Raw genomic sequence first — 25,578 nt, 5'->3', positions numbered from 1 at the left:
CATCCACAAAAACTAGACAGGTTGCAAATTGTGGCAGTTGAATTATTTTCCCTTCTTGCATCCCTTAATTCATTGTTCCCATTGCCTTTAGTCTGTGTTTTTACCATAGATAATGCCGATTTAAATAACCAGAACACCCTGAGGAACACAGCAAGATAGGAGCAGAAAGAGGCTATTCAGCCCATCGAGACTACTCCACCATTCAATATGATCGTGGCTGATCATCCACTTCATTGTCTTTTTCCCCACACTATCCACATTTTATCGCATCGGTATTTATAAATCTGTAAATCTCTGCTTTAAACCTACTCAATGACTGAGCTGTCACAGCCAGCAGGTAGAGAATTCCAAAGAATCACATCACTCTGCGTAAAATAATTCTCTTTAACTCAGTCCTAATTGGCTTCTCCATTATTTTAAAATTCTGTTCCCTGATTCTAGACTTCCCCAACCAGGGAAGCATCTCACCTGCACCTATGACCCTGTCTGTCCCTTTAAGTATTATGTAGGTTGCAATTACATCATCTCTCAATCTTTGAATACAGGGCCAGTTTCCACAATCTCTCTTCAAAGGACAATCCCAGCATCCCGGGAGCAAGTCTGATGAACTCTTGTTTCCCTTACTCTATGGCACTAATATCCTTCCTAAGGTAAGGAGACCAAAACTGCACCCAGTACTCCAGGTGCAGTCGAACCAAGGTTCTATACAATTGAAGCAAACTTCGCAATTTCTGTACTCAAATCCTCTTGTGATAAAGGCGAACACACCATTAGCCTTCCTAATTGGTTCCCTGAATAAATCCATGCTGACTGTCCTTGATTGATCCATATGTTACTAAATGATGATTAATGATGCCCCAGAATCTTTACAATAATATGCTTACTATCGCAGTTAGGTATGTTTTGGCTCTTTACTATCACTGAACACCTCAATTCTCATATATTCAGAAGTGTTTATTCTAGCTGTGAAATCTAGTAAGCAATTTGGTTAAACACCTTTGATGATGAAACAGAGAACTCTTAATTGCCTTTAGCTACTGGAAGTATCCTATGTTTTCAGTGGGTTTCTGTCATGGTTGATGAATGGAATATAGAATCATTCATTCAGATTGCTCTCTACATTATGCTATGAAATTAACTGATTACTGCCTTTTGAAGCTGCTCAGAGAATATATAGTCAATTAAATGGTTGAAAAGTAGTTATTATTTTGCAAATTATTCCCTGTATACCTGTTCACTTCACTCTGATAATGTATTGATTTTAAGAATTTACTGTATGTCATTTGTGGAACTGTAGGTACAATTAATAGCTGAGAATCCCATCAGAAAATCATTGCTGTGAGCTATCTTTAGCTTGAGAAGCCCAAGTTAAAAAGTTTATCAAAATCTGTTGGCCGAAGATGAATGCCTGTATTTTTGTAGAGTTGGGCTGACTCTGGAGACTTTTAAAAACGGCAGCTGGACGCCCCTGTTTCCAACAGGACTATTTTGCAGGCAAGGGGTGGGGCAAGGCCTGATTCACACAGGAGGAAAACTCAATCTCAGGAGGGCGATTTGAATTTGATGCCGAGATCAAACTGATCTCTTTGTGGTTATTCTAAGGACCTTAAACTGCAGTGCGGGAGTCATGGTAGAGTAGACATACTCTTAAAGGATAGATAGGACTGTTTAAGTGTGATGATCTGAAATGTCTGTTTATATTCCCTGCTCTTTAAACATGAAAGATGAATAGGTTTAAGCTGTCAGTGAGATTTAATGCATAACCCTCTGCTGGACTACTTTGAATGATAGGTTATCTGGTGTAGGTTTGAAAAAAAATTACCATCTGTTCGTGCACTCTCAATAGAATCATAGAATCTCTACAGTGCAGAAGGAGGTCATTTGGCCCATCGAGTTTGCACTGACCCTCTGAAAGACCTTGGGCTGTATTCTCCGTTTGGGAGACTAAGTCCCATCGCCGGAGTGAACACAGTGGTGTTTTACATCAGGAAAACTGGTGCAAAACGGCCACTGATTCCCTACTTTGGGGGAATGGAAGGGGTTGGCAGCCAGTCAGCATAGAGTTCCCAGCTCTAGCTGCCAAAATGGCCCAAAGGATTGGCGGGTCCTTGGTTCGCATGTGCAGGGCGGCGACCTGCAGCGGCCGCAGCGTGCTTCATGGCGGACGCAGCCCGCAAAAATAGTCCCCTCCTTTGGCCGGTTCGCGCACCCCGGACCGCCCCCCCCAAAATGCCCCCAACCCCGAATAGTGGTGATACTGGACTGAGTTCGCAGCCGCCATGCTGAGTTCCCAACGGGTGAGACCATGGATACAGTGTGCGGTTCTAGAGTATGCTGCTTTTCAGGGGGCGGAGCATCGCGAAAGCGGCAACGCCCCCGATTCTGTCATCATCGGGGATTCTCCGCCCCGTCACCGAATGCAATTTCGGCATCGGGAATCGGAGAATTCAGCCCCTTACCTAGGCCCACTCCCTGAGCCTATCCCCATACTACACCATTCCTGTACATCCTTGGACACTAAGGAACAATTTTAACATCGCTAATCCATCTAACCTGCACATCTTCGGACTGAGGAAGGAAACCAGAGACCCGGAGGAAACCACGCAGTCAGTCACCCATGGCCAGAATTGAACCCAGGTGCCTGGCGCTGTGAGACTGCAATGCTAACCACTGTTCCACCGTGCTGCCTACTTGGAGTGCTTTTAGAGCTTTTGTTTGACGTTCTCTTGGATTTTTATTATATCATGAATGCTTGACTCAGTTTCAAACACTAGAATTATCTCAGTAAGGGGTTCTGAGTTCACAATTTGATTAATGTTTAATTGTTTTTATGAAAGGTTAACGAGTTGAATTGATTTAAAGTTTTGAATGGGTTTCATGAATTTGATACTATTAAGTGTGTATGAGTGAAAGCTGAATTCGATTGTTAGAAGATTATATTTTCATCTCTACATTCCTCCTGAGGTCTGCCCATGGTGGACACTAGGTGAGTGGCTACTGAGGTGGCATGGGGGCAATTTGGGGACATGGCAGAGTGTGTGGACAGCATAGGTTGGTATTGGGACATGGAAGAATGAGTGGGGATCATCAGTTGGCATGGAGCTATGAGAGGAAATGGGAGTGGTGTAAGGCATGAGTTGGCATGGAGATGGCATGGGGGCTTTTGACGATGTGGGGGTGTGAAGGGTGAGAGCTAGACATCCTCCCATTATCAAACAACTGTTCCCTGTCCCAACGAATCATTATGGGCCTTCTAACCAGCCCACCTTGGCAGTCACCCATCCCTGGGTGACAAAGAACTGATTCTGACGTCAGTGTGTCTAACTCTATCCCACCCCACAGCCAAGAACAAAAATAGCTCTATTGAACAAAATCAGATCTGCCCAAGTTAGCAAATTTCCTGATTTGAGCTATTCATCTTGGTATCAAAAATCCAGCCCCAGATAATAGCAGCAAAATATTTCTATTGCTGTATTTGAAAAGATAAATAACATTCTTTTATATAATTTGAGTTAAAACGCTGGTAGTATATTTCTTCCATCCATGTCTACTGCATGCAAAATTGGTTTTACCTTGCACATGGTTCAGTGGTGATCGTTTATTGTAACTGCTGCAATTACTGCAGAACAAACAAATATCAGCCTAGAAATTGCAGTCTTGAACCCCAATTAAGCCTCTTTACTGAGGAGATATGAACAGATGGTCCCTCTGTACCATATTAACCTATCTAAAAATCTTATATACCTGGATGTCAGGTATACAAAAATGGTGTTCCTGTTTCTGTCTCATCGGGTATGTATGTCATAGAATTTACAGTGCAGAAGGAGGCCATTCGGCCCATCGAGTCTGCACCGGCTCTTGGAAAGAGCACCCTACCCAAGGTCAACACCTCCACCCTATCCCCATAACCCAGTAACCCCACCCAACACTAAGGGCAATTTTTTGGACACTAAGGGCAATTTATCATGGCCAATCCACCTGGCCTGCACATCTTTGGACTGTGGGAGGAAACCGGAGCACCCGGAGGAAACCCACTCACACACGGGGAGGATGTGCAGACTCCTCACAGACAGTGACCCAAGCCGGAATCAAACCTGGGACCCTGGAGCTGTGAAGCATTTGTGCTATCCACAATGCTACCGTGCTGCCCAAACCCACGCAAACACAGGGAGAATGTGTAAACTCCACACGGACAGTGACCCAGAGCCGGGATCGAACCTGGGACCTCAGTGCCATGAGGCAGCAGGGCTAACCCACTGCGCCACTGTGCTGTCCTGTATAGGGTCAGTTCTTGTTCTTTCTCATCCCAGAATTGGTCATTAGATCTTATGTGTTTGTGAAAAGTCTTTTATTTGCCAGTTGAATATTCTATTTTCCTGGCGTGCACTGGAAGACAGGCAACTTCCAATTCGAAGTCCAGGTTAATTCATTTCAAAACCCATTTCAGGTTTTATCTTCTCTCTGTTAATTTGCTGCCAAACTAGTAGTTCGTCCCACTGCCTCTCCTGCCATCCTTTCTCGCTTTTCTATCGCTGCCATTATTGCCATTCCTGTTCCTTTCCTATTGCTGCCTCTCCTGCCATTCCTCCTGAATTTCCTATCTCTGTCTCTCCTGGCAATCCTCCTGACTTTCCTATCTCTGTCTCTCCTGCCATTCCTGTAGACTTTCATTTCTCTGTCTCTCCTGGCAATCCTCCTGACTTTCCTATCTCTGTCTCTCCTGCCATTCCTGCTGGCTTTCCTATCTGTCTCTCCTGCCATTCCTGCAGACTTTCATATCACTGTCTCTGCAGCCATTCCTGCTGGCGTGGCTATTATTGTCTCTCTCCTTTGCCATTCCTGCTGACCTTTCTGTCACTACCTCACCTGCCATTCCTGCTGGATATCCTACCGCTGCCTGTCCTGCCATTCCTGCTGAACTTCTTATCGTTGTTACTCCTGCCACTCCTGCTGACCATCCTGCAGCTCTGATGCCTCTCTTTCATCCCTGTTCTGCTCCCACCCCTCTTGAGCTTGTAACATATGCTTGACTTGGAAGGTATTATATTTTTTCTGATGAGACATCATCGACCTGACAAGTTAACTGTTTCTCTCTCCACAGACGCTGCCAGACCTGTTGAATATTTCCAGCATTTTCTGTTTTCATGACATAACCTTTCTTTGTCCCCATCCCAAATTTCTGTTCCGCCTCTTACTAAAAAATCCGTCCCGTCTGGGTTGCATAAAAACTTGAGAAAACCTTTCAGTTGGTTGTTGGAAGTTGATTCTTAGACAAGATAATAATGAAAGTACTTCGGAAGTGTCTTGGAACACTTTTGAGTTTACGAATGATGTAGGAATGAAAGTTCTTTCTTCCTTTCCTTATTCTATTTGAATGATCCAACACACACTTCAGTGTTTTTACAGGAACAGGAAGCATGTATTAGCCATTCGTGTAACATTTGGTTCGCTATATATTTTGGCCCCTACATTGTACAACCAGCACCAGCAGAATCAATTATAGTGAAGATTTAAAGGGCAGGATTCTCCTTTTCGGAGACTAAGGGCGGGTTTCTCCATCCCGCTGGTGTGTCACGCCATCGGGTTTCTCTGGCCGGTCAATGGGTTTCCCATTGTGTGGCAGCCCCACGCCGTCGGGAAGCCCCTGGGCTGCCGGCAAATCAGAGAATCCTGATGGCGGAGAATTTAGCCCCAAGTGTGGACGCCAACACAGAATTCGTGAACTTTCATGACAGAAAAGCCGGCGCCACACCTGGACCGATTCCACTACTGCTAAGGGGCTAGCACTGGCGCCACATGGAACACAATCGATTCTAATGAGAAATGTTTCTGGATTCGGCGGTTTCGCGAGTCACAAGCTGGTTCATGGGCTGATAAGCTGCAACCGCATATACATACCTCACTCCCCACACACACCATCCCAGCCAATAAAATGGCAGTAAGGAGAGTGGCACCAAGCTCGAGGACGCAGAGCTCGAGACTCTCCATGGAGGATGACCCTGTACCCTGGCGCGAGAAGGAGGCTGCCAGCCACTGCCGTATGCTGTGCCTGGGCGCAGGTGGCAGAGGCCATGAGAGCCGTGGGCAACATCATCCGGACGGGCCAGCAGTGGCAGAAAAAGTGCATAACCTCCTCAGGACGGCCAGGGTGAGTACTGTGCCCCCAGCACTAACCCGCGGCCCACATACCCTTAACCCAACCCCCCCCCCCAACTAGGGGAACGGCCAAATCCCCAACCCGCACCACATGACTGTACCCATACTGGCTGCCATTGCCTTGTGCGCTGGCCACCAGCTACCCACCCTGGCTGCATAACACTCGTTTTCTGTCCGTCACCTCCCCCCTCACCCCACCCCATCCCTCCCCCCGCAAACCCCGCCAGGTGAAGGCCGCGCACAACTGCCGAGAGTGGAATAACAGGAGGGTGTTAACCTCTGGCTGCTGTTGAGGAAGGAGTCAAGAGATCTGCTCCTTTTCCCAACACCTTTATTTTTCCTTGAACACACTCAGCACCAAACTCTGTCATCACATCACATGCTCCAAAGGCCACCTGTAGCCTCTTTACATATCAGTGCCAAATATTGGATTAATGAGACATCTAATTGGAATGTTTCTTAACCCATTCCTCAACAGTCTCCCCTTCCTTGGAGAACAAAAATAATTTGGTGAAAACAAAATTTCAAGAAACTCAAAAACACACGCAATATCCCCCCCCTATTTTTTTGAAGGGAAAAAAAAGCAAACAGGCGCCCTTCATTAACAATATCCAGAAGTTTCTGTGAACTAGCCCCTCTTCCCGTTAAACAGTCTGACAATTGATAGCTACTGTCGACCCATTTAATTTTTGCTATCTCCTCTCTGTCCAACATCTGCTTCAAATTTGCGATGTCTATCCTTAGACTTTTCTCATTGACACTTTTTGTAGAGTGCACATTTTCCACAGGGATTTATTGTCAATATGACACTCGATGGGTGTGTTACCCAAATCCCCTAATCCCAAAATGTCTGTCAATATCTGAGATATATAAAAGGCCATATCCACCGCCTCTACAAGGCTTACTATCTCAGCAGCCAAAGTGCTTTTGACCACTCTCCTTATTTTCTTTGTTTCCCACACAAGAGGGCAACATTTACTATTGTTCCCCAGATTGTCCAAAGATGTGCAGGTTAGGTGGATTGGCCATGCTAAATTGCCCTTAGTGTCCAAAATTGCCCTTAGTGTTGGGTGGGATTACTGGGTTATGGGGATAGAGTGGTGGTGTGGGCTTGGGTAGGGTGCTCTTTCAAAGAGCCAGTGCAGACTCGATGGGCCGAATGGCCTCCTTCTGCACTGTAAATTCTATGATTTGATTCCAAAAAAAAATTATAAAACCTCCCGAGCTTGAAACCCCATCACATACGTTTGCATGGGACGCATCACTATAATCTATGAGTTCAAGTGCCTAATATCACCTAAAATCGGGAACCTCAAAACACACTCCTGCATTTTTAGTTTGACCAATGCTTTATTTGCTTTCATTATGTCTTCCACTTTAGGATCAATCATTTTTGTATTCAACTTTAAGACATCAAAACTAACGCCCGGTCTAGTCTGTCTACCTAACCAATTCAGTTGCGCAATTAAACTTTGCAGTTGCTTTTTCCATCTTTGAAACCATTGCGTCCTTTTGTGAAACCTGTCCACGACAATTGCTATTGGGCTGATGTTCTCAAAATAAGATTGTTGGCGTAAAGTGGCCCCTAACTTAGTCTGTCCGATTTCCAGTCCAATATATTTAAATGCACCGGAAGCCTGACTTCCAACCCTGAATTCCTTCCTCAACCCAGAGATTACAATAGCTTCGAAATCACTAGTCCCACCCCACAAAAAATCATCGACATGCTTCATAAAGATGCCAGAAAGATTTCCCTTATGGTGCCAGTAAAACATTGCCGGATTTGCTTTCAACTGGCAACAGCCCAACTTTAACAAAACTGACCTTACCGAAAAAATACCAGACTCTAGACACATCATTTAATCCATATATAGGGCAGCACGGTGGCACAGTGGTTAGCATTGCTGCCTACGGCGCTGAGGACCTAGGTTCGAATCCCGGCCCTGGGTCACTGTGAGGAGTTTGCACATTCTCCCCGTGTCTGCGTGGGTTTCGCCCCCACAACCCAAAGATGTGCAAGTTAGGTGAATTGGCCACGTTAAATTGCCCTTTAATTGGAAAAAATAATTGGGTACTCTAAATTTAAAAAAAAAAATTAATCCATATATACATTTGTTCAACTTCCAGATTACCCCTTCTGTGTTAGCTGCCTCTTCAGGAGGATGGAAAAAAATGTCTCTCTGAAGTGGATGCCCCTGCAAAAAGGCAGCTTTTATATCTATGTTTGCATTCCCATGCCTTTGTGGCTAATAGAGCCAAGAAAATCTTTAAAATAACCTTTCCTGGGTGAATCTACCCTTAAATCCTGATCTTGTTTGCATTCCCATGCCTTTGTGGCTAATAGAGCCAAGAAAATCTTTAAAATAACCTTTCCTAGGTGAATCTACCCTTAAATCCTGATCTTCTAAGTTATCTTCAAATCCCCTTGCACAAGCCTGGCCTTTGCCTTACAAGTTCCATCCGGAAGAACCTTTAACGTGCAAATCCATCTGTGGGCTAGAGCTCTTTGTCCCTTATCTGAGTACTTCCGTGTATTTCCCAAATTCACTCCAACTATGCAGTTCTTGCTGTTTAGCATCTTTGATAACTTTTTCATCTAATTTATTGGAAGCCACCAAAATCTCACGTGCATGTGGGCTTCTACTTCTAGTAGCATTCATAGTCTTACCCATATTCTGAGACCTTGACAAACTACGTCCCCTATCCTGCCTCTGGTATCTCATTCTGTACTGCTACTGCTTTATCTTTCCCTTCTGCTGTGGGATATCCTTTCAATAGTTCTCGGCTTTTCCTGTGAACCTCACTATCCGATGTACTATCTGAACTGGTACTGCGTTTCTGTGCCCTCCATTTTTGAAATTCGTGTTCCCAATCCCTTGTCTTGACACCCTCCCATGTATGCAGTATATTCAACCCGAGTTTATATTTTCCACTGTCCTTCCCTGCTCTACTAATAACAGTTGCATCCTTCCATTGACTAGACCCTTCAGGCAAATATGTCACTATTGTACCAACTTTTGGCAGTTGTCCTTTCGGAAAAATGGCCTCTTCTAATTCATCAGAAATATTGTGTTCCTCTACAGAAACCCTGTCTATATCAGTTAACTGGTCATCATAGTTCTACAACAAGTGCATACCAGATGACCCTGGTTCCTCATCATGTCTGTCTGCTCTGTCTAAACTTAAAAATTTGTAATCTGTACCCATTATCCTTGATGAATGCACCCTTACAGTCTGATTGCCATGTTGCAAAACAATTGTTTTGCCATCTATGCCTATGATCTTCCCTGGGCCTTTCCATGCATTAAAATTGTGTCTATTATAGTATACTATGTCTCCTTGCTGAAAAACGGTATTTGATGGCCGTACATTGTGCCATAAAGCTCTGCGAATTCTTTCAGATACTTCTGCTTCAAAAAAGCTTTTCTACTGCTTTGTAATGCATTTAAATGCTCAGCAAAGGCAGAGCTAATTGTAGTCCCTTCCCAAGCTGAAGGCTGGTCATCCAAAATGGATGTAATTTTACGAGTTCTACCAAACACTAATTGATAGGGACGATAGCCCCCAACCATCTGCAACAAATTCTTTGCATGTACCGCCCACACTAAGGCTGAACTTAACTTGCAATTTGGTCTATCTGCCAAAATTTTCCAGAGCATGTCATCTATTACTGCATGGTTTATTTCGCACATGCCATTACTAAATGGGCTTTCTGCAGCCGTATTCATAATTGTGATATTTACGTTTTCACCCATACCCTAAATTCATCATTAGCAAATTCTCCCACGTGGTCTGTAAGGAATTTTTCCGGTGGGCCCATTCCTGTCCCTATCAATTTTTCCACGATCTGATCCAGGCTTACTCTCTTTTCTTTACTTCGTACAATGGTTCATTGACTATATTTGGTTGCTAAATCTACAAAATGCAAAATAAATATATTGTTAGCTTTATCCCATGACCACAATATAGTTAAAATTCCTGACCAAAGGTAGGGTTACTATTGGTTGTGATGGTGTCCTTCTGTACTTCCTATAAACCTCACAGCGATCACTAACCTATTCTATCAGTTTAGTATAGTCTTCATCCCTTACCCCTGCATCCTTTAATAAATTTTTCAGCCTCCAAGGAGACGGATGCACAAATTGCCTATGCAGTTTTAATACAACAAGCTTTTTATCAGCTAAAGTCCCATTTCCAGCTGCCAATAACACATCCTTAACAACTGCACCTGAAATATTATTTGTCAATAATGAAATACAATAGATTCCCGACTGTGTAAATTGTAAGTCCACCGTCTTTCCAAAAACTATTGTCTTTACTGTACCATATCCAGTTTCATGTGTGCTTTCTTCATCGACGGTCTACTCAGAGGCAAAGATATTAGCGAGAGGCAGCACGGTTTTGTGAAGGGGAGGTCATGTCTCACTAACTTGATAGAGTTTTTCGAGGAGGTCACAAAGATGATTGCTGCAGGTAGGGCAGTGGATGTTGTCTATATGGACTTCAATAAGGCCTTTGACAAGGTTCCTCATGGCAGACTGGTACAAAAGGTGAAGTCACACGGGATCAGAGGTGAGCTGGCAAGATGGATACAGAACTCGCTAGGTCATAGAAGGCAGAGAGTAGCATTGGAAGGCTGTTTTTCTGATTGGAGGGATGTGACTAGTGGTGTTCTGCAGGGATCAGTGTTGGGACCTTTGCTGTTCGTAGTATATATAAATGATTTGGAGGAAAATGTAACTGATCTGATTAGTAAGTGTGCGGACGCCACAAAGGTTGTTGGATTGTGGAGAGCGATGAGGACTGTCAGAGGATACAGCAGGATTTAGATCGTTTGGAGACTTGGGCAGTGAGATGGCAGATGGAGTTTAATCCGGACAAATGTGAGGTAATGCATTTTGGAAGGTCTAATACAGGTAGGGAATATATAGTGAATGGCAGAACCCTGAAGAGTATTGACAGTCAGAGAGATCTTGGTGTACAGGTCCACAGGTCACTGAAAGGGACAACACAACTGGAGAAGGTAGTCAAGAAGGCATATGGCATGCTGGCTTTCATTGGCCAGGGCATTGAGTATAAAAATTGGCAAGACATGTTGCAGCTGTATAGAACCTTAGTTAGGCCACACTTGGAGTATAGTGTTCAATTCTGGTCGCCACACGATCAGAAGGATATGGAGGCTTTAGAGAGGGTGCAGAAGAGATTTACCAGGATGTTGCCTGGTATAGAGGGCATTAGCTATGAGGAGAGGTTGAATAAATTTGGTTTGTTCTCACTGGAATGAAGGAGGTGGAGGGGCGACCTGATAGAGGTCTACAAAATTATGAGAGGCATAGACAGATTGGATAGTCAGAGACTTTTTTCCAGGGTAGAGGGGTCAATTACTAGGGGACATAGGTTTAAGGTGCGAGGGGCAAGGTTTAGAGGAGATGTATGAGGTATGTTTTTTTTACACAGAGGGTAGTGGGTGCCTTGAACTCACTGCTGGAGGAGGTAGTGGAAGCAGGGACGATAGTGACGTTTAAGGGGCATCTTGACAAATACATGAATAAGGTGGGAATAGAGGGATACGGACCCCGGAAGCATAGAAGATTTTAGTTTAGACGGGCAGCATGGTCGGCGCATGCTTGGAGGGCCGAAGGGCCTGTTCCTGTGCTGTACTTTTCTTTGTTCTTTGTTTGTTCTTTGTATATCTCACTTGATACAACGTCCGTGCTGATGAAATGATTCACTCCGACAATATTACAAGGGATCACCTCTCTTTTCAGCGACTTCAGAGTGTTATCATCCTCAAACCTGAAACTTGTGGAACTTTCAAATTTCTTAACCTTGTTACGATTTTCAGCATTCAAAGAGTCCAGGTCACATGTTGAACAGTCAATTCCACACACAGTAGATGGGCAGTCACTTTCCAATACAGCACAATTGAAAGATTCTGCAACCAACACTCCCATTACGGGAATAAACTGCTCAGTAATAGGACAATGCCTTCTTTCTGATCACCATCTTTTTCCTCTTCTGATTCTACCGTGTCATGTGTAGCTTCAAACACTCTATTTAAACGTGTTGGACAAGTGAAAGCATAATGGTATTGAGAGTCACACCAAAAACATCGATTTATCATACCCCGGGCATTTCTGGGCTTCATTTTCCTATTTCCATTCTCCATGTCCCTCCTCCTATTATAGGTTTTAAATGGGTTTCTGTCCTCAATGTCGGGTCCCAATCTCCTTCCATATTCTCATATCCTGTTCGTAGCCATATGATCTCGCCATCCTGCCGGTAGTGTATCTTCTATAGTCTGATTTATTGCTGACTGACCCATTTGTGACACAAGAGCCATAGGAATTGAATGTTTCCCCAGGAACTTCTTTAGTGCCTCTATCGTCTGATCGAATAAGGTATAATTATCCGCAAACTTAACTCCTGTCAGAACCAGGAGCCTATCCATATTGAACACTCTAACACAGTCCAGTAGTAACTTAAATACCAACACAGACTGGAAATTCCAGGCGGTGTTTGTGCAGCCTTCTGTATAGTCTGCTAGTCCTCAATAGAGATATCGGGCGGGATTCTCCGACCCCCACGGGGGGGGGGGGGTGGATCGGTGGATCTCAACCCCGCCGGCTACCGTATTCTCCGGCGCCGGGGTTTTCATAGAGGCGGGAATTGTGCCGCACGGTCAGCAGCAAGAGGCAGTGCCCCCCCCCGGCAATTCTCCGGCCCCTGATGAGCCGAGTGGCCGCCCGCTATCGGCAGGTGCCACCGGCGAAAATCACAACAGGTCCTTACCAGAGGGACCTGGCTCCACGGCAGCCAGCAGAGTCCTCGGGGAGGCGCGGGGGGGGATCTGGCCCCCCGGGGGGTGGGGCATGGTGGCCTGGCCCGCGATCGGGGCTCACCGATCCGCAGGCGGGCCTGTGCCGTGGGGGCACTCTTTCCCTCCACACCAGCCTCTGTCAACCTACGCAATGGCTGGTGCAGAGAAGAACCACACTGCGCATACGCTGGGATGACGCCAGTACACGCTGGTGCTCCCGCGCATACGCCAACTCATGCCGGCCGGCAGAGGCCCCTTGGCGCCGGCTGCCATGGTGCCAAGCCCTTCTGCGCCGGCTGGCGCGGCGCCAAACACTCCGGCGCCAGCCTAGCCCCTGAAGGTGCGGAGGATTCCACGCCTTCAGGAGGGCCCAACGCTGGAGTGGTTCGTGCCACTCCTCGACGTCGGAGTGGCCCACCCTGCCGGTTCGCAGAGAATCCCGCCCATTCTCTCTTTTCCGGAACCTATCAAATTCTAACCAGGCTTCATCCGCACTTAACAAGTCACCCTTTTGATAAATCTTATCCATAAAACATAAAAGAGTCTCCAGACCTTCTTCTGAGTCTAACACTTACAATTCCAGTTCAGAAAACACTTTGCTTCGGATTTTATTCTCATAAGGTAGAGAAAGAGCCAATGCCATACCTTGTTCCCTCTTTTCCTTGTTCCCTCTTTTCCTTGTTCCCTTTTTCCCAAGGCAGTTACATTAGTCCACATAACAACTGCACTTCTCCATTGGTCGTACGATCCCCTTTACAAAATTCATGGTGGTAGTCATATCCAGCCATCTTTATTCTAGGTTCAGCCATATTTTTTATTTCTTCTCCTGGAAAAGTATCTTTCAACCCTTTACATTTGCACAGCAACCATCCTCTGCTACCACTGTTAGCCTCTGGTTGCCTTTGAGTAAAGAGTCACGAGATCTGCTCCTTTTCCCAACACCTTTATTTTTCATTGAACACACTCTGCACCAAAATCTATTATCACATCATATGCTCCAAAGGCCACCTGTACCCTCTTTACATATCAGTGTCAATTATTGGATTAATGAGACATCTAATTGGAATGTTTCTTAACCCATTCCTTAATACGGGGACCATGGACCTGTGGCCCCTCTCCATGACCGAGCAGAGGGTTCTGGATGTGGTCGGCGTCCCGGAGGAATGCGATGTCATAGTGGTGGAGCTCAGCCGCGGGCGAGGAAGTGAGACCCCGGCATTGTCCAGGCGCTGGCCAATGTGGCGCAGACACAGAGGAAGGTTGCCCAGTCCCAGCGGGAGATGGCACAATTACTGGCTGATGTGACACAAACCTGGAAGGTAGTTGCACAGCCCCAGCGTGATGTGGTGCTATCCCAGACGGAGATGGTCCACTCCCTGTGCCCCATGGCCGCGAGCGTGTGGACCTTGGATGAGATCAGAGCCGGTCTCCAGGTGGCGGGGGAGCCTCAGGAGTAAGCTCTGTTCACATCCCCATCCCATGGAGTAGCCCAGGGGTCATCGGGCACCCTGAGGGAGGAGGAAGTGATGGGGCTGTGATGGTGACTTCTGCAGCACCTTGAACTCCACCCCATCCCACCCTGTTATTGGCGCATCTGGTGGGCAGCAGGCAGAACGGGACGGCACCATGCCACCCAGGACACCCGAGCAGCAGCCGGGCCCAACCAGGCCTGGTCGCCCCAGAAGACATCCGCCAATGGGGACACAGATTGCAGGGCAGGAATCACAACAGGGCGCCTCCACTCCTGCTGTACCATCTGGGAAACTACCTAGATGCAGCGCTAGGTCCCGTAAGGCCAGAAAAGTAGACACCAGTTAAGTTGGCATGGGTGCAAGGCACAGTTTAGTTATAGGGGCTGGGGCACAAATCTGTATATATTCATTCACATTGAACACCTGTTGAAACCGTTACGACCTGCCTCGGTGCTCTGTCAGATGCATGTGACGGGTGAGCTGGACTGGGCTGGCCGGGGGGAGGGGGTAAATGGGTGGACCCTGTGGGTGGCCCAGGCTCCCTACCCTACCCCCCATCCGTCCCCACCACCGCCAACCCAGTGATCCGATGGGACCATGTGATGGAATAGCCAGGTCAAATGCAGGGTTCACCCAGATGGGCAGTGGGAGGTGCTACCGTGGTCGGGATTCAGATGTTGGCATATGATGCGGAGCACCAGAGCTCATCGTAAAGTGGGTTGTTGTCATCCTCCGTCCCATGGACCAGACGCGATGCAGTACTTCAGCCAGGGCACATTGCCTCCTAGTGGAGAAACCAGCTTATACCGAGCCGGAGAACAGCGTTTGCAGTTGGATTGCTGCAGTGGGGAAATCACCAGGTGGTGGCTGGACGATGATGGCAGAGTTGGAGATCTGAGGACTGGGTCTCCATATCAGAATCTGACGATATGATAGACCCGGGCACGGAGCATACTTGCAGCATAGCCTGTGCGGACAGAAGCTGCCCCGCTCTCGGGCGATGCAGCTAGCAACTCCGATAGCCACAACTCTCACATAATGGGCCGTCAGCCCCATCCGCATCCAGCAAAGGTGTTCGACGAGGCTTCAAGTCACGAGGTTGTGGGCTGGCCGCCTTTGGGCGACTCATCCTGGGTAGCGAAAGGCAGAGAGGCACAGCGCCGCACTGCATTAACCTCCATCCACTATAGCTCTTGTACACCCCGGGCCGCACTTTGCTGTGAGAGAGAAAGTTGCAAGGCTTGCTGGAAGATCAGCAACCCTTCACCCAAAAGCCTCTTCTGGACTTCATGATTATTGATCCCATACTAAATGGTCCCGAAACATATCCGCAAAAACAGGCCCATAATCGCCATGCCGCAGGCCATCAGCAGGATTATTGTTTGGCGCTCTATCTGAGTGATGTCGTGGGCCCTGAAGAAATATTGGAGTTCTTCCGTATATTGCTTCCGTGACTCAATGGCAGGGATGAAAGCATCGAGACGACCAAACAAAGGCATAGTGCAACCAGGCGTACCTTAGGGCGAGGCTAACAAAGTTTTCAAAGACAGCGTAGGTGGCAGAGTAACATGTCAATGGCTTCCAGTTTTATCTTCGTTGCCAGTTTTGTAACCAGAAAAAGGAGTCAGTTGAGTAACAAACAGAACTTATTTACTAACTCAGTAGTATGTACACAAGGGACCAGTTGAAAGTCACTGATCCTTTCTCTCTGTCACCATTACATGTATCTCCACCTTGTAGTTAGCGGGGAAGTCCATTCCCCTCAGGCCACGTGAAATATTAGTAAATTTACCCCGTGTGTCCTATGCGGGTTACTACATAATGCACGATTGGAAATAGAACTCTAGATTCACAAGAAACCCAAAATTAAGAATCATTGTTCTTTCTTGCATTGTTAGTCCAGTATTTCAGTGCCTTCAATTAAATATAAATGCTCCATCTAAAATCTACCATGTTAACTACATGTTATCTGCACAGCTCATGCACACTCTATGGTTACAAGTAATCACATTAGCAAACCAGTAGTCTTTAAAATGTTGCTGCTATAAAATCTCTTCCTTTATACATTCTTTGCCATCTTGACTGGTCCTCTAGTCATCAGTGTCACTTAATAAATATGATTTTGGGCAACATTGACTTTGAGATCAAACTGAGGGCTACCAGGTTGGCCGTTGGGTTAATGATGATGCTTAAATTAAGCTGAATTTATTTTGGGGAGGATCGGGTTGATTTTGTTGACATTTAGAGGAGCCTCCATCCTAGATTTATCTATCAAAGGAGGGGGAAGGCAAATCTGCTAATGATCCACTGAAATTCTGAAATTGGCTTTTCTGCCATCCTTGTTTTGTAAAGGCTATATTATAGTTCTCACACTGTAGGCCATTGAAGTTTCAAAGATGGAGGGCGGGATTCTCCAACCCCCGCCGGGTCAGAGAATCCCTGGGGGTCTGCGTGAATCCCGCCCCGCCGCCGGCTGCCGTATTCTCCGGGCCAGTTTATGCGGGGCGGGGATCACGCCACGCCGGTCGGGGGCCGTTGACAGCGGCCCCCCAGGCAATTCTCCCGGCCCCGATGGGCTGAGCGGCTGTCTGTTTCTGGCCAGTCCCGCCGGCGTGGATTGGACATGGTCCAACACGATGGGACCTGGCAGGTAAGTTGGCTGGCGCAGTCCTCAGGGGGGTGGGGGACATGGGGGGAATCTGACCCCGGGGGGGTGGGGTGGGGGCACATTGGCCTGGCCCGCGATCGTGGCACCGATCTGTGGGCGGGCCAGTGCCGTGGCGGCACTCCTTCCTTCCGCGCTGGCCCCTGTAGGGCTCCGGCTCTGCATGGCCGGCGGGGAGATGACACCCCCATGCGCATACGACAGAATATGCCGGCCGGTCTGCGCATGCGTCAAGCCACGCCGGCAGTTCTGCACTGACGCAGCGCCAACTCCTCCGGTGCCCGCCTAGCCCCCGAAAGTGTGGAGAATTCCCAACTTCCAGTCAGCCCGACGCCAGAGTGGTTCGCGCCGTTTGTGACGCCGGGGCCGGGCCATTCGCTGATCCGGGAGATTCCCGCGCGGAGTTATGGAGAACAAGTTGAAGCAGTGTTTCTTAATGTATACATTTTACTGGTTCTGTGTGTTTGCAGTGTTTTGTCTGTATTTCAGATTTGCAGCAATATTATTCTTTTGTAACTCCAATTGTTTAATAATACCAATGCTGTAGAAACTGATTAAGTTCTTGAACTAAATTTGTTCATAATTTTATTTCATGTTGTCAAACTCAGACATTCCTGAAGTTAAGTTTTATTTTCTATCCTGATAATTTAATATCTCACAACTGTATGTCAGTTATTTAATCTGTTCACAGACTCTTTCTTTGAAATATAGTATACACACATACATACATATCCTAAATGATCACAGACTGCGCCAGTAAGTCACTTTACAAAGTGACTGACTTTATGAATTTGCATCAGTGATTGTATTTACAAATATTTGGACAGCAAGCAGTTAGCTTTGCTTACTTCAGGTTCATTCTTAATTGATGTCAGATGCTCCTCCCCGCCCCCATCATTGATTGTGAATCTGTAAGGGAGGCGGCAGGATCCCAACACGATCTGTGAGGGCAATTTTCAAAGCTCGCCCCACACTTTCCTTCCCCTGCCTGCTATTGGAAATCCAGCCTATTATAGTTGAACTGTAGTTGAACTGCAATATTGCATTTTTTCTAGCTTACGAACATAGTGATGATAATTTCATGTGTTACCACCACATGCTGAATGGAAGACCAAACAACTCCTACTGAAACAAATCTATCCAGTAATTAGTAAATGGGAAAAGCAATGGACTATTTCTTAGGATGTCACTGGATGATATGATGTTACAATAGATATAATTTCATTCTGGAATTGCAAAGAACAAAGAAAAATCATTCCAACACCTTTTCTAAAACATTTGAAATTTGCACTATGATCAAAAGGATTTAAAATGACTGGGCTGGACTGTGCTTTCTAAATAATAGGGTTACTGTGCTCTCTGATATTTGTGGGTAAATAGTACAGCAACTTCAGCCAAGATGCATGGTTAACTTTGACTATTCAGTGGTTGCTATCCGCGCTGCTTTGCTATTAGCATCACAGTCAGGGCTTTTCATTACTTGCTTCACCACTGTCCATATTGAGTGTTGTGAATTTGTTGCATTTGGGCAGTAGAAATAAAGCAGTCACAGATACGTAGGGCTATTATTGAATAAGCAACCCTTTTAATAATGTTAACTGTTAATTTCTGTGAATAAAGTACTCGTCCAATGAAAGTTAACTATTACAAGTGTAGCGTTTCATCTCTCCAGGTTTTTAATTTTTCAGAAAGATTTTATAAGCATCGCTTTCTCTCTCTCAATGCAGTTTTTCTTCCTTGCTTATTTTTCTCTCTCTGGTATATCATTGGATTCATTGCCTTTATTTCATTTTCTTTCTCAATCTTTTGATGTTTATTTCCCAATCTTTTAATATCATTAGTTGAGGAGATTGAGGATTGGTGATAGAGGTCGGCTTTACCTCATTCTTGCTTGTGGGATCTTTCATGCACATTTTGGACGTCATGTTCTCCTTGGCGAGCCCAACCAGTCGTGTGTACTTCTGGTGCAGAATTGTCAGGTTCACCATGGGGCCTGATGAACTTCATTAGCGGTTGTCTCCTTCCACCCCCGGGGAGCTGCTTGCTCAAAACAGCACGCAATATGGCTGCTGCCTGCATTTGCTGCTGGAACAAGGTTTGCAGCTCCCCCTCCTGGACTTGCTCAGCATCTCTAAAAGTGACTGATAAGCTTATCTCCTGTCCAGTTAGGCCATGTTGAATGTAAAAATTGCGCCATGAGAGCAACACAGCCCGGGCACGGCATCAGGACCAGGCATTTATTTGTGTGTCCGATTCCTAATCCCACACTGTAAATCTGGCCCAATGCCTCAGATTCACTGCATCATTTCCAGCTGCTGTACAAATAATTTTTATTATATTTGATTTAACTAATTTCTAACAATGCATTATTAGAGCTTTCACCATGTCAACAAATTATAATCAAATGTCTTTAAAAAAAACTTTCATCATCTTTTGAGTGGACATACTTCAACACCATGACTAAATATTTTTGTCTAAGACTGGACAGACTTCAACCAATGACTAAATATTTTCGTCTAAGGCTTAAAAAAATAGAAACATTTTCAATTAAAAAGTTCTACATGTTTAAGATGCATTATAAGCAAAATAATTTACTTGCGGCTAAAGTCTTAAAATAAAACTGTCTCTTAATAATTTAAACTAAATAAATTGGACATTACAATTTTGCAATCAAACAGAGAAACCGAGCAGATGTTTTTCTCTATTCCAAGTATACAACTGTCAGTTCTACCATCCCTACTCAGGATCTGGCTGCAATGAACTCAAAGCAGTCTAGGGGCTGCATTTTATATGATCCAGCTGGGCATGTTTTCTGCATCCCACCACCTTTCCAACCACCCCTGAACTCACCCTTATAATACAGGGGGCCGGGGGCAGGTGGGTGCTACAATTGCCAGCCCGCTTGTCATATTTAAATAGATAATCAAGGGTTAATTAGGTTCATTACCAAGTCAATTAAGACTGATAACATGCCGCCCATACCATAAAACATTTGGCATGGACAATCAGGCAGGAGTGGGCAGCCTGATTTTTAAAATAAATTCTTCAAAAGGCAGGAAGGAAGGGGGTATTTGCCTTTGGAGGCGGCCCTTTGCTAATCAGAAGGCAGACTATCAATGGTAGATGGTTAGATTATCTCTTGCTGGAGGTGGTCGTTGAATGGCACTTGTGTGGCATGAATGTTACTTGCCACTTATCAGCCCCGGCTGAATGATGCCCAGGGTATGCTGCATATGCACGCACACCACTTCAGTACTAAACAGTCATGAACGGTACAGACTGAACAATGTGCACTCTTGAGTGAACATTCCCACTTCTGAACTTTTAATGGAGAAAGGTCATTAATGAAGTAGCTAAAGATGATTGAGCCCAGGATACTACATTGAGGAACTCCTGCAACATTATCATGGGAATTAGATGATTGACCTCCAACAGCCACATCATTGGAGAGTTTATTTCCTGATTCCTATTGATTTCACTTTTTCTACAGCTGCTTGACGTCACACTCGGTCAAATGCCTTGATGTCATGGGCAATCAATCTCGCCTCACTTCTTTTGTCCAAGTTTAGAAGCTGGGAAACCCTGATAGAACTGAAACTGAGCATCACTGAACAGGTTTTTCTATATAAGCATTGCTTAATAGCACTGTCAACAACACCTTCCATCACTTTGTCAATGATCGTAGATTAATAGTGTGGTAATTAGCTGGATTGGATTTATTCTGCTTCTTGTGCACAGGACAAATCTGGACAATTTTCCACATTGTCGGGTAGATGCCAGTGGTGTAGCTGTACTGGAAAGGTTTGGCTAGGGGCATGGCTAATTAAGCAGCACAGTCTTCAGTACAACTATTGGGATGATGTGAGGACCCATAATATGCCAGGCCATGGGGTTACAGGTAAATGCAATTCTTCTGCTATGGCCCACAGTGCCTTATAAATGGCCAGTTTTGAACTGCTAGGTCTATTCTAAATGGATCTCATTTTGCACAGTGTAGTGCCACATAACACAATGGAGGGTATCATCAGTGCAAAGATGGGACTTTGTCTTCACGGAGGTCATCCTGGGGCTGTGGTCAGATGTGTGGGCAGAGCTGGCTTCTAGCACAATGTATACTAATGCAAAAGATCACAGAAATTCAATTTACGTCAAATATAATTTGCGCTTAAATTCCACAATCTTCGTACATTAGATGAACTGCGCCAAAAGAACAATGCAATTGAGCAAAATCTCTAACCCATGGAAATTAAAATGGGGGAGAAATACATTTTTCATTTCATCTTAAATGGTAAGATTTGTCATGGAATAAAAAATCACAGGACTTTGCAGTTTGTTAAATGCGGAAGAGCAAGAAGGCAAACTAAATCTTTGGTCTTTTTGCTAAATTCATAGAAGACAAAAATAAGATAAACAAAGTCTTTTTAATGCCAGTTTAGTTCTACACCGTTATAGAAATACATAAGCAATAGAAATTTACTGTGCAAGTTCACTAGGATACTTCCAGGAGAATTATAGTGATGATGAGATATTTAAAAAGTTAAGACGTGCTTTGAACTGGAACCTTAAGAGTGAGTGCAGCCAAATGGTCTTTAGATAATGAAAGAAAGAAACAAGTTGCATTTATATAGCTCATTATACAACCTGAAGATGTCCTGAAAGCTTCACAGCTATCAAATTACTTTTGAAGCATTTTAAATGCCATTAGGCAAACTTGGAACCTATTTGTGGAAGACAATGATTCTCAGACAGCAATGAGATAAATAGCCAGTTTAGTGGTTACAAAATGGAAAATTAAGAAGAACATATGAAAATCTCGTCTACTTATTATCAAAATGCTCTGGGATCTTTTACAACAATCTGAACAGGCAGATAGAGTCATGAATTAACATTTAATTTGAATAATGGCAGCATTAACAATGCAGCACACCCACAGTACCCCAGTGAAGTGTCAAAGTTATAGGGTAAACTTTGTCTCTACTGTAACCAAGAACCATAGAATCCCTACAGTCGGCCCATCAAGTCTGCACCGACCCTCTGAAAGAGCTCCCTATGTAGGTCCACTCCTCCGCAACCCCATCTAACCTTTTGACACTAAGGGGCAATTTTGCATGGCCAATCCACCTAACCTGCATATCTTTGGAGTGTGGGAGGAAAATGGAGTATCGGGATGAAATCCACGCAGACACGGAGAAAATGTGCAAACTTCACACAGTCACCCAAGATAGTTATCGAACCCAGGTCCCTGGCACTTTGAGGTTGCAGTGCTAACCACTGTGCCACCGTACCGCTCCTGTCGGTGACTGCAAATTGGCACTTGTACAAGAGCCTGTGCACTTTCATTTAAGGGGAGGTATGGCGTTGTGGTATTGTCGCTGGACCAGAAATCCAGGACATGTTCTGGTTTGAATCCCAGATGACAGATACAATAAAATATTCCTAGACAAGTCCTGTCTCCCCAGCAGGACAGGCCCAGTGCAGGTAGACAGTCGGGGAGGGAGTTGCCCTGGGAATCCTCAACATGGCACCAGATCAAATATGGGCAAGGAAACCTCCTGATTACCACCGACCACCTCTCCTCAATTGATGAATCAGTGCTCATCCATGTTGAACACGATTTGGAGGAAGTAGTGAAGGTGACTAGGGTGCAGTATGTACTCTGGGTAGAGGACTTCAAGGCTCAGCTGCAAGACTAGGTCGGTGGCAGGTGGTGAGGGAAAAACAACCTGCTTTCTGCAGATGCCGCGATGCTCATGACAATATTGGTACCAATGATCACTGCATAATCCTTGCAGAGATAAGGTTCCATCTTCGATTGAGGATATCCTTCATTGTGATGTGTGGCACTTTCACTGTGCTAATTGGGATAGGTTTCGAACAGATCAACGGCACGTCTCCACACAAGAAGTGACTCGAGTGACACAGCCTCCACAGCAAGCTCGTGGACAGCTTCCACGACAGAAGCAATGCAAGACTCCAAGGCGCAGTCCTTGCATGAACAAGACCGTGAGGGTCTAGCAACCTCCTCTGAGCAACCAGCAGCAGACAATGCTAGTCTGCCATGCTCAAGTGACCAACAGAAAGACTATGACAGTCTGCCATGCTCAAGTGCACAGCAAGAAGGCTCTGACAGTCTACCCAGCTCAAGTGAACAAGCAGAAGCTACTGAGGCTCTACCCACGGTATGCGAGACAAAAACGACGGCATCCCACTTCCCATACAAGATGTGCAATGTGACAGACCTCAGCTGGAATGAACAGAGGCACTCAACGATCACAGTAAGACTACTGGTGACTCCAGTGACACCACGTTACTTCAAACCTCATTTGCACGAGCCTCTCCACACACAAAAGCATTCCTGAATGTTTTGACTCCAGACGTGGAGCATCAAGAAACCACAACTGACTCAAGTGAACCCTGAAATGACTCCAGACGGGGAGCATAGACAAACTAAAACTGACTCAGGTGAAACAGACCAGACTCCAGACGGGGAGCAACCACAAGTCAAAGCTGAGTCAAGTAAGCCGAACATGACTCCAGATGGGTAGCGCCACAAACTCGGTGATGGCACGCTCAAGGAAACAGCAGATGCAACAAAGTACACTGACACGAGTAACTGTGTGAAGGACTCGTATTATCCACAGGGTGTGGTCCTTGAACGCAGCAAAAACAACAGAACCATCCAACACAACATCACAACCTACGAAAACCACATCAACGACAACAGGAAGCGCACCAAAGGCAACAACGTTGACAGCAAGCACGACAAAAACAACAACTATGGCACAACGACTGGTATGACATGGTACAACTCTGCCCAGGAGGAACACTGTACTCAGCTCAGTACAATGACATACCATGGCAGGACGATGCAGCTTCCCAATTCACGTTTGCTGCACTACCAACAATCAACATGGCTTTCAGGACAGATTGCATACATCGCTACCACAAGCATCGAAAGAAAAAAAAGACTCCAAATCAGATAACAAAGTGATTTGACCACTTCTTGGTTCCTCACGCACAGGGACAAGGATGGCGTTTACAATGCAATTCCACCATCAACATCACCACCTCACCAACCCAACAAGAAAGACATTCGACCATAATAATTAATGAATTTTGGACTCATCCATGTGATTTGGACTTATTGTTTACTTATCACTGTTCTCATAACTTGTACATAGCATCACTTATCTACCTGTTTTTGTTCAATTTTCTTTAACACTGTACGGAAAATCTGTAACGTGAAAAAAAGGGGGATGTGGTGATACGCATCACTGTAGATACACAAGGGGTAAATGTAAATACACATAGACAAGCTAGACACTAGAGGGAGCACCAGAGACATGACACACAGACATTCATCCAATAGGTCAGTAAGATAGAACACGACCAATGGAATTCACGATACACACAGAGGTGATACTACCACAGGAGGGCATTACACCAAGCCATATAAAAAGGACACAGCACACATGATCTTCCTCTTTCCAGCGGCAACACTCAGTGAGTACAGACACAGGGTTGATTGAGCATCACACCCACCACGTGGAGTGTAGCAGACTGGTTCGTCAGTCTGAATAGCTATAGAAGGATTAACAGTAGAGTCAAATCTAAGTAGGAGAATTGTTAATAGTTTAATAAACGTTTTAAAGCTATCTTCAAGTCTGGACCTTCCTTTGTCGGAGTGCACATCAAGGAAGCAGCTTATGCTAAGTCAAGAGCATAACAAAACAGTCTGTACTACCACAATGCTGGAACAGTCTTGGAAATAGTTATCTTGTCCTCCCAACTGGAGCAGGTGAAAGCCTCACTAACTTAGGTAAAATCAGTGTCCTATGATGCACATAGTATCCAGATTCAATTTTACTGTTCCAACTGGCAGGGCATGTGTTGTGCAAACCTCAACCAGTGCAGGCCACTCTGAAAATGCTTCAAGTAAATGCTGGTAAAGATATTTTGTACTGCCACTGCAGCCCTCTCATTACAAATACGTGCTTCTCATTACGCACTTAATTAAACACTGTTGGGTCAACTCCACAGCGCAGCCACAAAACTTTTCCTCCACATCCCTTCCCCATGATCAGTGATCTTCTTGTCAGCTCTCCAAATACATGGAAACCTGACTAAAAATACTTTAATGAAGCACGATCACAAAAAGTAGTTCAGGCCTCCAACACAGTATTGTGCCAGACGATGAGTTCACTCTGCCCACTGCTTCATCAATGAATGGGGTCATATGAGAATCAATCCCATCATGTATGGATATCAAGTAAGTGAATTTTGGACTCCGCTACACAGGTGCAGATTGTCAATTACCTTATCAACATTCATGTTTTAGGCCTAGACATGAAGAATACCCCCTGGGGCAGGTTGTGACAGAGGTATCCTCCAACAAGTGAAACTGGCAAGGAGAAAAAAAATGTTAAAATTAAAAAAGGCCCATGATCTTATTCTATCACACCAAA

At 45.3% G+C, this 25,578-nt stretch overlaps 1 protein-coding gene across 5 annotated transcripts in view; it reads right to left on the bottom strand.

Annotated features, from left to right (window-relative positions):
• The window catches only part of LOC119965186 (histamine H2 receptor-like), a 73,195-nt gene that overhangs the window by 9,454 nt on the left and 38,163 nt on the right, over positions 1–25,578 (bottom strand). Inside the window, exon 4 of one of the 5 annotated variants that reach the window (XR_005460450.1) lies at positions 25,436–25,514. The exons of the other annotated variants lie outside the window; for them this stretch is intronic. The gene's annotated coding sequence lies outside the window, so the exon portion shown is untranslated. Of the gene's footprint in view, positions 1–25,435; positions 25,515–25,578 lie in introns of those variants that run through there. 5 annotated transcript variants of the gene reach the window in all.

Source organism: Scyliorhinus canicula, chromosome 4, assembly GCF_902713615.1.
Source record: "Scyliorhinus canicula chromosome 4, sScyCan1.1, whole genome shotgun sequence".
NCBI lineage: Eukaryota > Metazoa > Chordata > Chondrichthyes > Carcharhiniformes > Scyliorhinidae > Scyliorhinus > Scyliorhinus canicula.
This window is presented reverse-complemented; position numbering and strand designations above follow the sequence as displayed.